At 37.0% G+C, this 14,016-nt stretch overlaps 1 protein-coding gene across 2 annotated transcripts in view; it reads right to left on the bottom strand.

Moving 5' to 3' along the window:
• Positions 1–10,842, bottom strand: part of LOC111596136 (homeobox protein 5) — a 68,187-nt gene extending 57,345 nt beyond the window's left edge. For both annotated transcript variants that reach the window (XM_023310212.2, XM_023310214.2), the window contains exon 1: positions 10,416–10,842. The gene's annotated coding sequence lies outside the window, so the exon portion shown is untranslated. The remainder of the gene's footprint in view (positions 1–10,415) is intronic.
• Positions 10,843–14,016: the final 3,174 nt, after the last annotated feature.

Here is a 14,016-nt window from a genome sequence, read left to right as displayed (position 1 = left end):
ATTTATGTAAAATCATTTATTGGAATCGTTAGATTCATTACAAATATTTTGCAAATTTTTCAAAAATTACGATTTTTGGAACTCGACAAAGGCGAAACACGCGAAATTTGTGTTTATTTTGATTCATTTGAGATTTCTCATATTTTGGCACAACTTTGCTTCGACATATGATGTGTGTGTGTATATGTGTGTGTGATTTGGCCAGCAAAGCCAAAAAGTCAAATGACAAGACGCAAAAAATAACGAAAAGCAAAAAAAAAGAACAGCAGAGGGTAAACATATAGATATGGGTGCATAAAAATACAATATATATATATATATATATATATATACATATACATGTGTACATACATATACATGTATATATATATATATATATATATATATATCTGTCTTATATAGCGCGCGCTGTGCCGCTGAACGACATTCGCGCAGCACATCAATGAATCAAAAATACAAGCAAGTAGAAGAGGAACAGCCAGCAGCAGAGGTAGCGACAGCAAGGTGAGAGGGCGCAGCCTCTCTGTTGACGTTGACAACGCGACCGAAGAAGAAGAAGAATTACTGCAAAAGGTGTGCGTGCGCGTGTGTGTGTGTTTGTGTTTGTGTGTGGGACGAACTTTAATGTTGCAAAAAAAGAAGAAGAAGAAACAAGCCAGCAAGCGTGCTACAATTGGATGTGATCGACTGGAAGATACCCTGAAAGCAGAGAGATATGCTGGAGAAAAATAAGCTAAAAGAGAAATATTAAGTTCTTCGGATCCGTCTATACTAGAAAAGTCTATTCTTATATAAATAAACTCAAGTTTCTTATCGATAACTTTTAAAGTTGTTTGCATACGTTTGTGCCCTCCACTAACGAAAAAGTTACAGTAGGTAGATGGACAGATGGACAGACTAATGCATTGACAGATGAACCTGGCTAGATCGACTCATCTCAATATATAATTCGTATTACAACAGAAAAGGGTAGCTTCTGCCTGTCACATATCTATGCACAAAACCAATATACCCTCTGCGCCCCGAGCTTTCAGCAGACACACAAAAAAGACAAGAAAAATGAATTTCAGAATGAAAAAACAGCAACAAAAAACACATTAAAAAACAACAACAAGCAACACACATTGCCGCTTTTTCAGCTTTGGCAACTCTTTTTATTCTTGCTCGACTCGGGCCACACAATTGACTCGTTTGCCAACACGCGTCAAAATGTTGCAACAATCAAAAGCTGCAACACACACACACGCACAGCTACAATTCTTTATACTTTTACCAGCTGTGTTATCAATGGACGATCTACAGATTGTCAAAATGCTAATGAGATGTCGATTGAAAGCCAGAAACCCTCTTATTAATGATAATAATCATTGTCATTGTCATTATCATTATCATTATCATTATCATTATCATTATCCATACAACAAAGCAGAATGACAATCTTATTGATAATCAATAAAAGGTGTCAAATTAAAAGCTAAATAACTCATTTATCTTTCTTTATATGTCACATCTAATCTAAGAGCAGAGTTGTTAAGGTAGTCTTAACAATTATATTGATGCATTGGCCAAATAGTTGGTAGTCAGATAGAAGAGAGTCTAAAATTGGAAGATATTCGAAATAAATAAAACATAACTCTTGTAACTTTGCTATGAATCAGCTCTTCAAATTGGGGATAGTAAGGAATAACAGATATATAGATATAAATATATATATATAGATATATAGATATATAGATGTATAGATATATAGATATATAGATGTATAGATATATAGATATATAGATATATAGATATATAGATATATAGATATATAGATATATAGATATATAGATATATAGATATATAGATATATAGATATATAGATGCATATCTTCGTCTTCCTCTTCCTCTGTCCCCCTCCTCCTTTTCTTCTTCTTCAAAGTCTTCTTAACTTTCCCAGCATCTCTATCTTCTTTATAGCTTTCCAACTGGAACATCAACTCGCATTCCATTGCCTTGGCAACGTTATTCTAATTCCCCAAAGTTGACCTGCCACAAAATGTGGCACAGACGCAATGCAGGTGTCAATCGGCAAGTACAGTTGCCACACGACCTGACCCCTAGCCAGCCCACAGAGCAGGAGACAGAATCCAAGTCCGAGTCGAAGCCTCGAGCGGGCCCAAAGCTAAAGTCGCAGCCTCGCTCTTTGCCACAGTCTGTGGCATTTTTTTTTTTTGGAGCATGTCCCAGAGACAGGCCTCAAGACATAACTGGTGCAAAGCCTCAACACGCGCTGCCCACACGCCCGTCTTGCTATCTGGCCTCGGGTACCAGGTCTCAGCTTCTCCTTCTGCTTCTTCTTCCTCTTCACCTTCTCTCTATCTCTCTCTCTCTATTTGTGTGACAGAGTTGAGTTGTAGTTGGGGCTGGGCTCGCAGGCAAAGCAAAATAAAGAGGCAACACGAAAAAAACTAAACTTTCGCAACGAATACTCATACAAAGATCCTAGGCAGCGGTTGCTGAGGCCAGCGTGTGCCAAGTGCACTGAACAAAACGAGGGGTTACTTTTGTAACTTAAATAAAGAATTTGTAGGAATATGCATAGTATGAGGAATGCATGATATTAAGAATGTAAATGATAAGAGGAACAGCTGGCAATGGAACAGAGCTGGAACTGTACAACTTTTTATCACAATGATTGAGTTGGAACCTTAAAGGTTTTATACTTGTTTCTATTTCAGTAGAGGAACACTTGGTAATGAAACAAAATTTAAGCTGTAAATCCTTGCCTCTGAATAATTCAGGATAATGAAACATTGGATTTATAAATATAATTTTATTTCAAATCAAGAGACGCCTCTAAGCGCTAAAGAACTTGGACATGTTTTTAGTATTGCTTTCTTTCTGTCAGTGTACTCAACATACGTTAGGTGCTGCATATATAGTTATATACATATATATATATTCAGATCGGTTCAGTGTTCAGTTTTCAGTTTGAACTAAATGAAGTGAACTCGACTCGCTGTTTGTCGCTGTCATTTTGGCTGCTGCGTGTGTGTGTGTGTGTGTGTGTGCGAGGGCAAACGGGCGTTCGTTTGAGGTCTGGCATCGGTCGCCTCGATGTCGATCGGTTGGTTTGCTCCGTCCGTCCGTCCATCTGTCTGTCTGTCCGTCGGTCGGTCGGACGGCCGGTCGCATGGCATTAGCATTTTTCAGTGTTGTTTTATTTTTAGATGCGCGCAAAAAACAAATACACACACATAGAAATGCAGGCATATGTGTGTGTGTGTGTGTGTGTGTGTGTGTGTGAGTGCGCTGCTTGGAGGTGACTGACTGACTGACTGAGTGAATGAATGAATGACTGACAGACTGACTGTCAGACGGCACTTCTTTTTGACAAACGCCTCTGACAGAGCCCAACGACAGTTTGCACCACATTCTCAATCTCATTCACATTCACATTCACATTCACATTCACATTCACATTCACATTCACATTCACATTCACATTCACATTCACATATTCCAATTCGCATTTTGACTTCCAATAGGCAAACAGCTGATCAAAGCTTAATCCTTTAGTTGAATCTTAACTTCAGCTTACGATCAATTATAACAATTCTTCTTCTTCTATTTATTTTTATAATTCTTATAAAAGTGTTTGCCATTATCGGATTTCATTCTTTTTAGTAATCATATTATCTTGCACAAAGGTCTTTTCAATTATACAATTACAATTCTGCGAGTTCAGCTTTGCGACGTCTCAGGATCGTATTCCATTCGCAGTAAATTCAAGTTCACAATTTGTGCAGCTTGCTTCCAGCTAAGATCAACTGTATATATACAGATATGATGCAGTCGAATAGGAACGACAGGAAATGAAACGCAAACAAAAACGATATATGCAGATCTAATCAGATTCGAACGGATCCTTCAGCTGATTCTCAGCAATTATTGTGAATAGTCTAACAATTAACAATTATTTAATGCATTTCATCTATCTATGGATCCTCGCAAAAGATCGGCTCATGGTTAAGTGCTTAACAAGTTTGTCACATGATCCTTCCGCACTTTAGCCGATCTTTCAGCAAACTCACAAATTAGTTCACATTTTAGCTCAATAAATTTTCAGCTTAACTGATCTTTGCATTGGTCCAGATACATTGATATATTATAACTAACAGCCTTGCCATACCTTGAAAAATACTTCAATCACCTGATCTTCAAGTAAGATCAAGCAATATATGCGGGTCAACTGACCTACTAAGTCATCTACAGATGCATCTCGAAATGAGTACCTAATGAACTTGTAGCAAACTTAGTTTTGAGTTCTTTGAAGCAATATTCAATCAAATATTTCAACTGATCCGCCAGCTGATGTTCAAATAAGTCAAATCGGGGTCACTTTTTATGCTTATTAATCTCCAGTCGAACTGATCAACAAACTCATCTTTATATGTCTAACCAATTAACTCGCTTGGAGTTCCCATACCTTCAACTGATCTTCAGTCAGATCTTCTGAGCTGATCCTCCCATACAGCGTCAATTGTTAGCACAGAATCGAGAATATTTGCAATTATTTATAGGTATATGCATAAATATATAATGTCTATCTATATCTTAATCTTAACCGATCGCAGCTGTTGTTGTTGCTGTGTTGCTGTGTGTGCCGTGTATCAAAGTTCACATTTTAAAAAATTTGCAAAAAGAAAAAAAAAACAAACACGTTCTCGCGCTCGCACTCGCAGTCGCGCGCGGTTTAATTAAAGTTCAGCAGCACTTCGGCCCACCTCAACCCACTCGACAATATCACGACATTTGCAATCATTAACAGACCAGGCTGAACCCAGGCAAGATCAGTTGAGTCAAGTTGAAGTGAACTCAGCTAAGTGCTTGGTGTGGGCGCCAGTTGAACTGCCAACTACAGCCAACAGCCAAACTGGCAACTGGCAACTGGCAACTGGAACAGCATCTGAAATTGTGAACGATCATCAGAACGACGACTATAGCGAAATAGTTTTCGTGTTTGAGAAATCACCGACAAAGTGGGATGCTTTATGGATTTATGATTTTAGTTGGCGGCACAATTCAAACGAAAACCAAAACAAATCAACAAAAATGCACTGCAACAAAACTTGAAGATCAACTTGAACTTTTCAATATAAAATTAAGACTTATAATTTAATATAAGCGATCAACAATTAAAGTACTGAAGACCTATGAAAGTATAGTCAAACGATTTACGATCTATGATCTACGATCTTCAATCTACAATCTTCAATAATAATTTTTCATAGTGTATTGATCTGGGATTCACTTTTGATATAAATGAATAGAAGAAAGTCTTTAAGATAAGTTCTCAGAGCATCTCAGCGATCATTTTTCATTTACAAAATCATATCTTAATGCATTTTTTGAAGTGTATGCGGCAAAATTTTAAAGCACTGCGGTCAGCGCCAATGTTGAACCCCCCAAACCGAACCTGAGTCAATAACAGAAGATAAAACTAATATATATATATAACAACGGTTCACATAACCGAACGATCTTTGATCTGCAGTGAGTAAAAAGCGTAGAGGAGAAACAGATAGAAAAAACTGTCAACGGATCAAATTTATAAGAGCATGACAAATGCAAGATCAACGCAACAACATGAAATATAAAGAGTGATCGAGTGAATCTCCCAATCGCAGCTCAATTATGCTTGCTGATCAAACAAACTGTGATCGCCGTGATTTCCTATATATAAAAGAGAGAGAGAAAAAACAAAGCAAAACAAAAATAAATAAAAAATGCTGACAGAAAAGCATAATAAAAAAGAGTGGACAGTGCCCGAGTGGCAAGTGCGAGTACATAAAGCATCATCGGGTTTCAGTTTCAGGGGCTGAGGATCGCTGTGATCGCTCGCGGTTCATGTGACAAAAATGTCGCAGTCAGCGGAACGAAACTCAAACTCAAACTTAAACTCAAAGTCAAAGTCAAAGTAAAAAAAAATACACCGAGATACAGATACACATAAAGCAAAAAGATCGCGATATTCATCTTTCATCTGGCGATCACACCCTCACCCTCAGCTCGAGTCTGTGTTGTTTTTTCGGGCAAACGGGTTTATGGTTGATGTTTTGCTGTTGTATCTTCGTTTGTCATCGTCAAATATTTGCTTTAGAGTCGCGCTAATGACATCAAGCGGCAAAATATGAGACACTCGCCGCAACATCTTCTTCTTCTTCTTCGAAGTCTGACTCCCTAACTCAACAGGAAGGGCTGACTGTACAGGACGCCCGCTGCATTTTGTTATTATTAGCTTATAATCGTAATTGGGATGCACTTTCAAGTGGAGTATTAGAATATTCTGATGAAATACGTAGAAGATTCTTAAAGATATTATCTTTTGCATCAGCTAGCATTTTGTGAACTGAAACTGAAGCTTTTAGATGTAAGCATTGTCAGTAAATTATAAATAAAATATATTTTTAGGGATATTTTATAGTCAGCAGCTCTTTGTAAAAGACAGAGACTTTGAGATAGAGAGATGGACTGCGAAAGAGAAAGGGAGAGAGTGAGAGATGGCGAGCGAAAGACAGAGAGAGATAATGAAAAAGAGAATGATATGTCGCTAGATAAAGAGCGAGAGTGTGGCCTAGAGGACTATTCATTGGGTTATTTTCGGTTGAGACAACTGCGACGAGGTAAGCAATTATTTGATGTATATAAAACCGTATGAATGTCTATATCTATATAAATGTGTGTATATATATATGATAAGCCTGCCTGAAATGATATATGATATTCGTATAAGGCGACTCTTTTTTTGCTGAGCATCTCAAAACACAAACACTTCTTCTGCTTGTTGTTGCTCAATTTATGGTTCATTCAACAAAAACTGAGAAATTCCATTGAAATATTTTAGCCAAACGGAAGTTGTTTGATGGGCACGGATTGGGATTTATCCAAAGGTCAAATATTGATATGCTAAAATCCAAAAAGCCAAACAGTTGCCGAAAATGCTTAGCATTCAATGTATTGGCGAGGCTGACCTACCAAAAAAAAAAAAAAAAAATACAAATAAAGACGAATCGACGCCCGTTCCAAAAAACCAAATCAAATTTGATGCGCTAAATAAACAACAAAAAAATAAACAAAAACAAATAAAAAATAAAAAAAATAAAATACTTGTCTAACCTGTCACAGCGAATGAGCAAATATTTAATATTTGGATTACGATCGGACAATAGACAAATCAACGAACAAAATGACAATCACAAATTACTCCAAAAATGCACTGGAAAAAACTACAACTCAAAACTTTACACTTCAAATACCTGCAAAATAGAATTGGAAACATATTCTAAAGTAAAAAGATTTTAGCTACGTGTATAATGTATGAATATGATCCCTTTAATCCCTTTAATCCCTTTAAGTCTATTCATTTCTACTACACCGAGCTTTTTGCTATTTTTGTACATATTTTTCAAGAAAATTAATAAAATATTTATAAATAAGGCAAAGCCTTTTATAAAATATTACAGGCAAATTTACTGTTTTACTACAGTATTTGTCTCAGTGTATAGTTTTTTAGTGGGAGTTATTTTTTTATTTTTATATATATATAAATAAAGAATATATATAAATAAAGAAAACCGTTCATAAATGGAAAACTTTTCATAAAATATGTTAAAATAATTGAAAATGTTCCCATGCCCTATACTATTTCGCTCAGTGTAGAGGTGCATAAGCCGCGCAGAGATAATCTGAACCGAAAAATATATATGGCTTGTGCATACGCGAAACTTTTAATTCGAATTCTGAAACCCGTTGACCCGAACTCGTTGATCCACTTAACGTTTGTTAAAAAGCCCGAGAAGGTTAGCATTAGATCCGATTGTTTTATTTTTCGTCCATTTTTATTTTTTTAGGCTTTATCAAGGCCAGGCCCTGGCCCCACACGCACAAAGTTCAAAACCGCAGCCCGTCACCTATTAACGAGTATGCTAATCTGCCCTCACAATTGACGTCACAAATCGATGGGCAGCAGGTTACGGTGTTCAAAACTTATCACAAGCCCAGGTCATAACATCGTTCAATTAAAAAAAGAAACCCAAACAAACTGAACAAATCGAAGCAAGCGCGAAAATGTTTCTCAATCCAAAATATCTTGTTTTTTCTTTTGTTTGTTTTCATTAAAGACTTGGAAGTTGAAATATTATGGAAATTTTGATGCATAAATTAGTACAGCTTTTAGTTAAATCAATCTAAATATGTCAAAGAACCCAATGAATCGCAAATCTCTAACCAATATGTGTTACGTTAGTAGGGAGTGACGGAATTCCCTGTAAAGGCTGGTTTTCAAATAAATATTTAGGGAGAAACAAAAATTGTTTAAGAAGTTAGCTATAAGTTCAACATAAACTGTTTAAATTTTTACAAATTTTTTAATTTTCTTATATGTTTATCTAATAATACGTAGGTCAAATATAAAAACTGGAATTCTAAGTATATTTTATTAATATAAAACTTAGAATTCATAGAAAAAGATAGATAAATACTATGTAAGATGATATCATAAAATAATTTTTATTTATAAAATTGAATTAAAAATTAAAATGAAACCATATTTTTTATTTAAAAATAGTTTATATTTAAATAATAGGAAGTATCTAGAAATAGTTTTCCATTTTCAGAAATTATTTGTATAACATCAATAAAATAATCCATCAAATAATTATCACCAAAAATGATTTAAGGAGTATCTCACAGGTCTATCAGTTGCTGGCTCGCTATGCCCAAATACATATGTTATAGGCTCCGCGACTTAAACGGCTTACACATTTAGAAACACAATATATTTTTTAGGGTTTATAGACGAAACGTGTTGATGCGTGCATAATTTGAACGTGATATACAAATATGTATATATATGTACATGCATATAGAGATAGATGTAGATATAGATATATATTATAATTCCACCTTTGTCTACGCTAAATGTTGTGAGCGGAGCTTTGTTTCTGACTGCCTCGTATTTTATTTACAGACGCGAGCTTGGGTGTCATTGGCAGAGATCTCAGCAGATGAAGTGTTAAGTGTTAAAACTTAAATTTAAATTTAAATTCTATTTATAGAATATTGAAATGAATTAAAGAATATAGAAATCATTAAAAAACTCCCAACTCTTAGAATTTGATTCGTTTTGTTACAGCCAATTTTAAATAAGTGGTGTTCCGATTGGAATTGGATTGCGGTTCCAATTGTCAAATGTTACCTAAGCTCAGTTCTTCAACTTACAGCGCTTTAACGTCTAATGCAGAGCCTTTTGTCCTGTCTCTCTTAACGATTCGCGCTGAACTTAAAAACTGTGCAACAAGTGAAAAATGTTTTGCTGGAGAGTCTCCAATGGGAGACTTGTGCAAATTGCATACACACAGACACACACATAACATACACATACTATCCCACTTAAGCACGCACCCTTTGTGAGCAATTAACAATCAAACAATAAAACAGATGCGCATTAGGCGCCTCTAAAACTGATTCACTTTAGCGAGAACAAAGCCAAAGCCTAAGCCCAAAAATAATTTGTAAAAAATAAACCAATGGCAGAGAAAAGGCGATGAAAATGCAAATAAAATGCAGACAGGTAGACCACACAACAACAATAACAACAACAACAACAGAAGATGAAGAAGAAGAAGAAAATGAGGGAGGAGAGGTAGAGAGAGAAGAAAAGTGCGCTTATCAGGGCAGGCAAAGCAAGCGCCGGATATGAGCGCCACTTAAAAACTGTAAAAACAACGCGCAAGCAACAAGTGTGTGTAAAAGAGCGAACACTCAAGAGAGCGAGAGAGGGTGAGTGGCAGTCGGCACTTGTTGTTAGTGTGCTTTCTGATAGTAGTAACAAAAGCTGCCGTGTCAGGTAGCCGACGTCGCCGTCGCCGTCGTTGCCATTGCCGTTGCCGTTTTTACATGGGCCAATTAATGAAAGCGACAAAATGGCAAATAATAATGTGAAGGGTATGTAAAAGGCGTAAAGGCAAACACGTAACAAAGAAACATATACTCATACACAAAAGCACACAAAAGAGAGCAAGCCTACGTAACAGCTGCGGGGGAGCAAAACCTAAACAGAGAGATAAAGAGAGCGCAAGCAAGCAAGGCATTTTATTAATTTGTGTATGTCTATGCGCGTGCTACTTTGTAACAGCGACTACGCCGACGCCGAAGTCGTCGTCGGCAGAAAGCAATAATAACGCAGACTAATTGCAGACATGCGTTTGAGCTAAAAGCTTTGTCGCCGACGGCGACGGTGGCAGTGACGCCGACGCTGACTACATTCAATCAGAGCGGCGAGCGTCGCAAGTGTTTTACAATTTACAGTTGCTGACAATTGCTGAATCATTTGTTTATTGCCAAATCAAAAGTGTGTTTGTATTAATTACCGTTTTAAGCAGACGTCGTCTGCGCTGCCACTGCCACTGCTTCTGCCGCTGCCGCCGATGTTGATTTTGCCGTTAGTTTTATGATGTTGCTGCGCTGCTACTGCCGCTGCTGCTGTCAAACACTTCAATAATTTTTTATATGGAGCAATTGATAAAGCCGCATATACACATACACACATACATAAAAATCTACACTCTTACAAACACTCACTCACAATTTGTACATAAAAATTAAGTACAATAATTCACTGGCACTTGTTGCTGGTGTTGTTGCTGCTTTTGCATAAGTTTCATTGATCGCCGCGTTTTGATTAATTGTTTAAATTACGTTTATTATTATTGTTTGTTTGTTTATTTTTTTATTTTCTTCTTTGCCTTTTGTTTTGGCATCCAGTTGCGCCCCTCAACCGACAACGACCCGCACACGAGAGCGTCGCAAATATAACTAACCGACTCTGCCCGACGGTTGCTGCTCGATCACGGCTGCTCTCTCTCTCTCTCTCTCTCTCTCTCTCTCTATGTCCCCATCTCATTTTTATGTGGGGCCGTACTGGGCGTTCGGCTGCACATCGTATAACATTCAAGTAAGTGTGTGCACTGTAGTTTATATGAATGAATTTTGTAGCAATAGGCTTAAGAGCAAACTTTTAAGAGCGCAAGCATGAGAGAGCAAAGAGTAATGTCACATATCACGCACGTATATATCTTTTAATGCAGCAGGTTGTTTGCTCTGTTGTGCAGCGATCAACTCTTATTATAATTAATAATTATTATGATTATATGTTGGGGCTACGCTCGTCAGGGAAAAAGAGTTAGTTTTGATTTGCTTTCAATTAAGAGTGACTATGGTTGTGCGTGAGCTTATTAAGACTAAGAAATTGATTAACTCTAAAGAAGCATTTAACTTGCACTCGAAATTGGATTTTGGCGTGTAGAGTTTACTCAGAGGATTTAGTGGAGATAATGGGTGAAATTAATATATATATGTGTAGAGTATCCTATCTAAAATATATAATAGAAAATACTTATAATTATATTTTTTTAATTACTTTATTGACCCCACCAGTTCTCTCCCTTTCAATAATCCATTTACTAATCTGCTAATTATTATCGCTTTTCCAACTCTCTAAAAAAACAATTAAAAAAAACAAATCGGCGTCTGCCTTCGCCGCTGCTAGTATCAGAGGCAGATAGAAACTGTCAAACAAAACAAACGACACGATACGTCGAAGCTGAAAGTGTGTTGTGATTTCTTTTGCTCTTCATTGTTTTCTTTTGACACGCTTTGCTTTGCATGTGCTACTAGTGAAGTGTGGAGAGTGGAGAGCAAAAAGAAGAGGCGTCAATGACGACGGTGCGCTGCCGCTGCATTTGTCAGTCAGCGACGACCTTAAGCTAAACATATCAAAAGGAAGCAGCAGCAAAAAGCTCACATTAAGAGCGGGAGAGCGGGAGAGAGCTAGAGATGGCATCGAATATAAATTAACTGCCATGAACGAAGTAATGGAACAACAACAACAAAAATGCAAACAATGGCAACAACAATGAAGGTTGTGCAAAAAGGCAGAAAGCAAAACGGCAAAACTGCAACCGCTTGCGATGTCGCAGTCAACGTCGCTGCTGCTGTTGTGGGCGTCGTTGTTGTTGTTGTTGCTTAATCTATGCCTGTGATCGAGCAAGTACAAATGGCTGCAGATGCAACGGCAGCAACAGCAACAATTGCTGCCGAGGTCAAACAGCAATCAATAAAGGTCAGCGACTACCGCCGCGGCACGCCTGAGTGCCTGCTGCCAATGCCAGCCCAGGCAGGCAGCAGAATCGGCCCACGCCTCACCTGTACCCCAACGCAGCCGCCCCGCGCCCTGCGCGCTGCCTGCTGCGCTGCCCATTCATGCGGCCCACGATGAAGATGCTTTATGTTGCAAATTGAAAGCTGGACGTCCAATAATCGAGCCGACTGCTGACCAGAGGACAGCGACGCGGCATCTCTGCTGCTGCTGCGTCGGCAGCTGTAGGCAGCCAGACAAATGTAGACAGTTGCGACTGCGCAGCAGCTGCATCGGCCTAGGCGCAAACAGCTTAACCCTTCAGTGGACACCAGAAAAGAGAAGAAAAGAACTAGAGACTTTTTGAAGGTACGCGCATATCAAGTTTGTTTCAAATAATCGATAACTTTTCACGTTTTATTCTTATCAATTAAAACATGATCGAAAATCATATCTCGGCTTAAGAGCTAGAGCCTCAAAATGTTGTATTTAGTTGTATGTTTATTATATACTAATATATGTCAGACAACAGAAGTATGATCAGCATGATCAGTAGCTGGCTATATAGTTGCATATATTTGTCTGTCGTTTATTTATAAATAAATTATAAATAAAATATGAATATGTAGTTCGTCTCAATATTCATTAGCCGCAATGATAATTAAGAATTATGATAATTAAGAATTTATGTACATGATTATTAGTGGTAATTATCATTAACGATGATTAATTAACAATGATCATTAGAAATGTGATTTTTTATGATAATTTATACTAACTACGAATGTTCTTGTTCTTTTTAAAATGGTTAATCATTAAAATTACTATTATATATTTAACAAAATAAATAATAATAAATAATAATAATCTAATATAATAATAATCTAATACCTTTCAAGAATTACTTATTTAGTTGGTGGAGTTGAGGCCCGCTTCTTTTAATGCTTGATATAGAGATATAGAGCTTTCTTTCTTGTTGTATATAGAACATATTACTATAACAGTTTACAAAATCTATATCATAAAAGCGTTATCGATCCCTTTTTATACTTTTTTATTAGCTTAAATTAGGAGATATATTTAATAAATATATTTATATATATTCTACCTATATATATTTTAAATATATTTTTACTTTTTTCGTCATGCTATCATATATCAATCTATATATCCTCTCTTTTATTATCTCATTATCTTATATAAAAATTATTATTAAATTATCTTTTTATAAAATATATTTTATTAAATTTGTTATCGATAGATTCTTAAAACTTGTCAAGCTCATCTAAATTCTGTGCTTATTTTTAGAGATTTTTTTCGCAATTTTCACTCATTTCCGTTTTATTTATTTATTATTTCATTTCTTTCTTGTTTTTTTTTTTCGTTCATCAATTTCAACCCGGCGGGCCACTGGGGGGTTAAGTTGTTAAATGGCGGATGTCGATGTCTGTGGCATTAGGCGTATGTTGCAAGCGTTATCCAAGCTGCGCCTGCCTGCCCAGCTACTCCCCAGCTTCGTCCCGCCCCCGCAGCTGCTGCTGTTGTTGCTGCTGCTGCTGTGCATTGTGTAGCGAAGTAATCAAGTAGCTCGAGTCTTGAGTTGTCGACTGCCCCGCCCCCTGCGCTGGCTGCCGCCCTCTTTGGCCTAGGCTAGGCTTGCACCTTGTCGTCGTTGAATGTATCTTTAGCTCTTTGGCATCCACAAGATATTTTTAATGGGACTCGCTTCCTTTTAGCTTCGCTGCTGCTGCTTCTTCTTCTTCGTTTTCTGCTTGATTTTTCTCTTTTTTTTTTCTTTTCGTCAGATTTTTGTGAATGAAGTTGTTTTTAGACGA

Source organism: Drosophila hydei, unplaced genomic scaffold, assembly GCF_003285905.1.
Source record: "Drosophila hydei strain 15085-1641.00,03,60 unplaced genomic scaffold, DhydRS2 tig00000172-arrow-pilon, whole genome shotgun sequence".
Classification (NCBI taxonomy): Eukaryota; Metazoa; Arthropoda; class Insecta; order Diptera; family Drosophilidae; genus Drosophila; species Drosophila hydei.
This window is presented reverse-complemented; position numbering and strand designations above follow the sequence as displayed.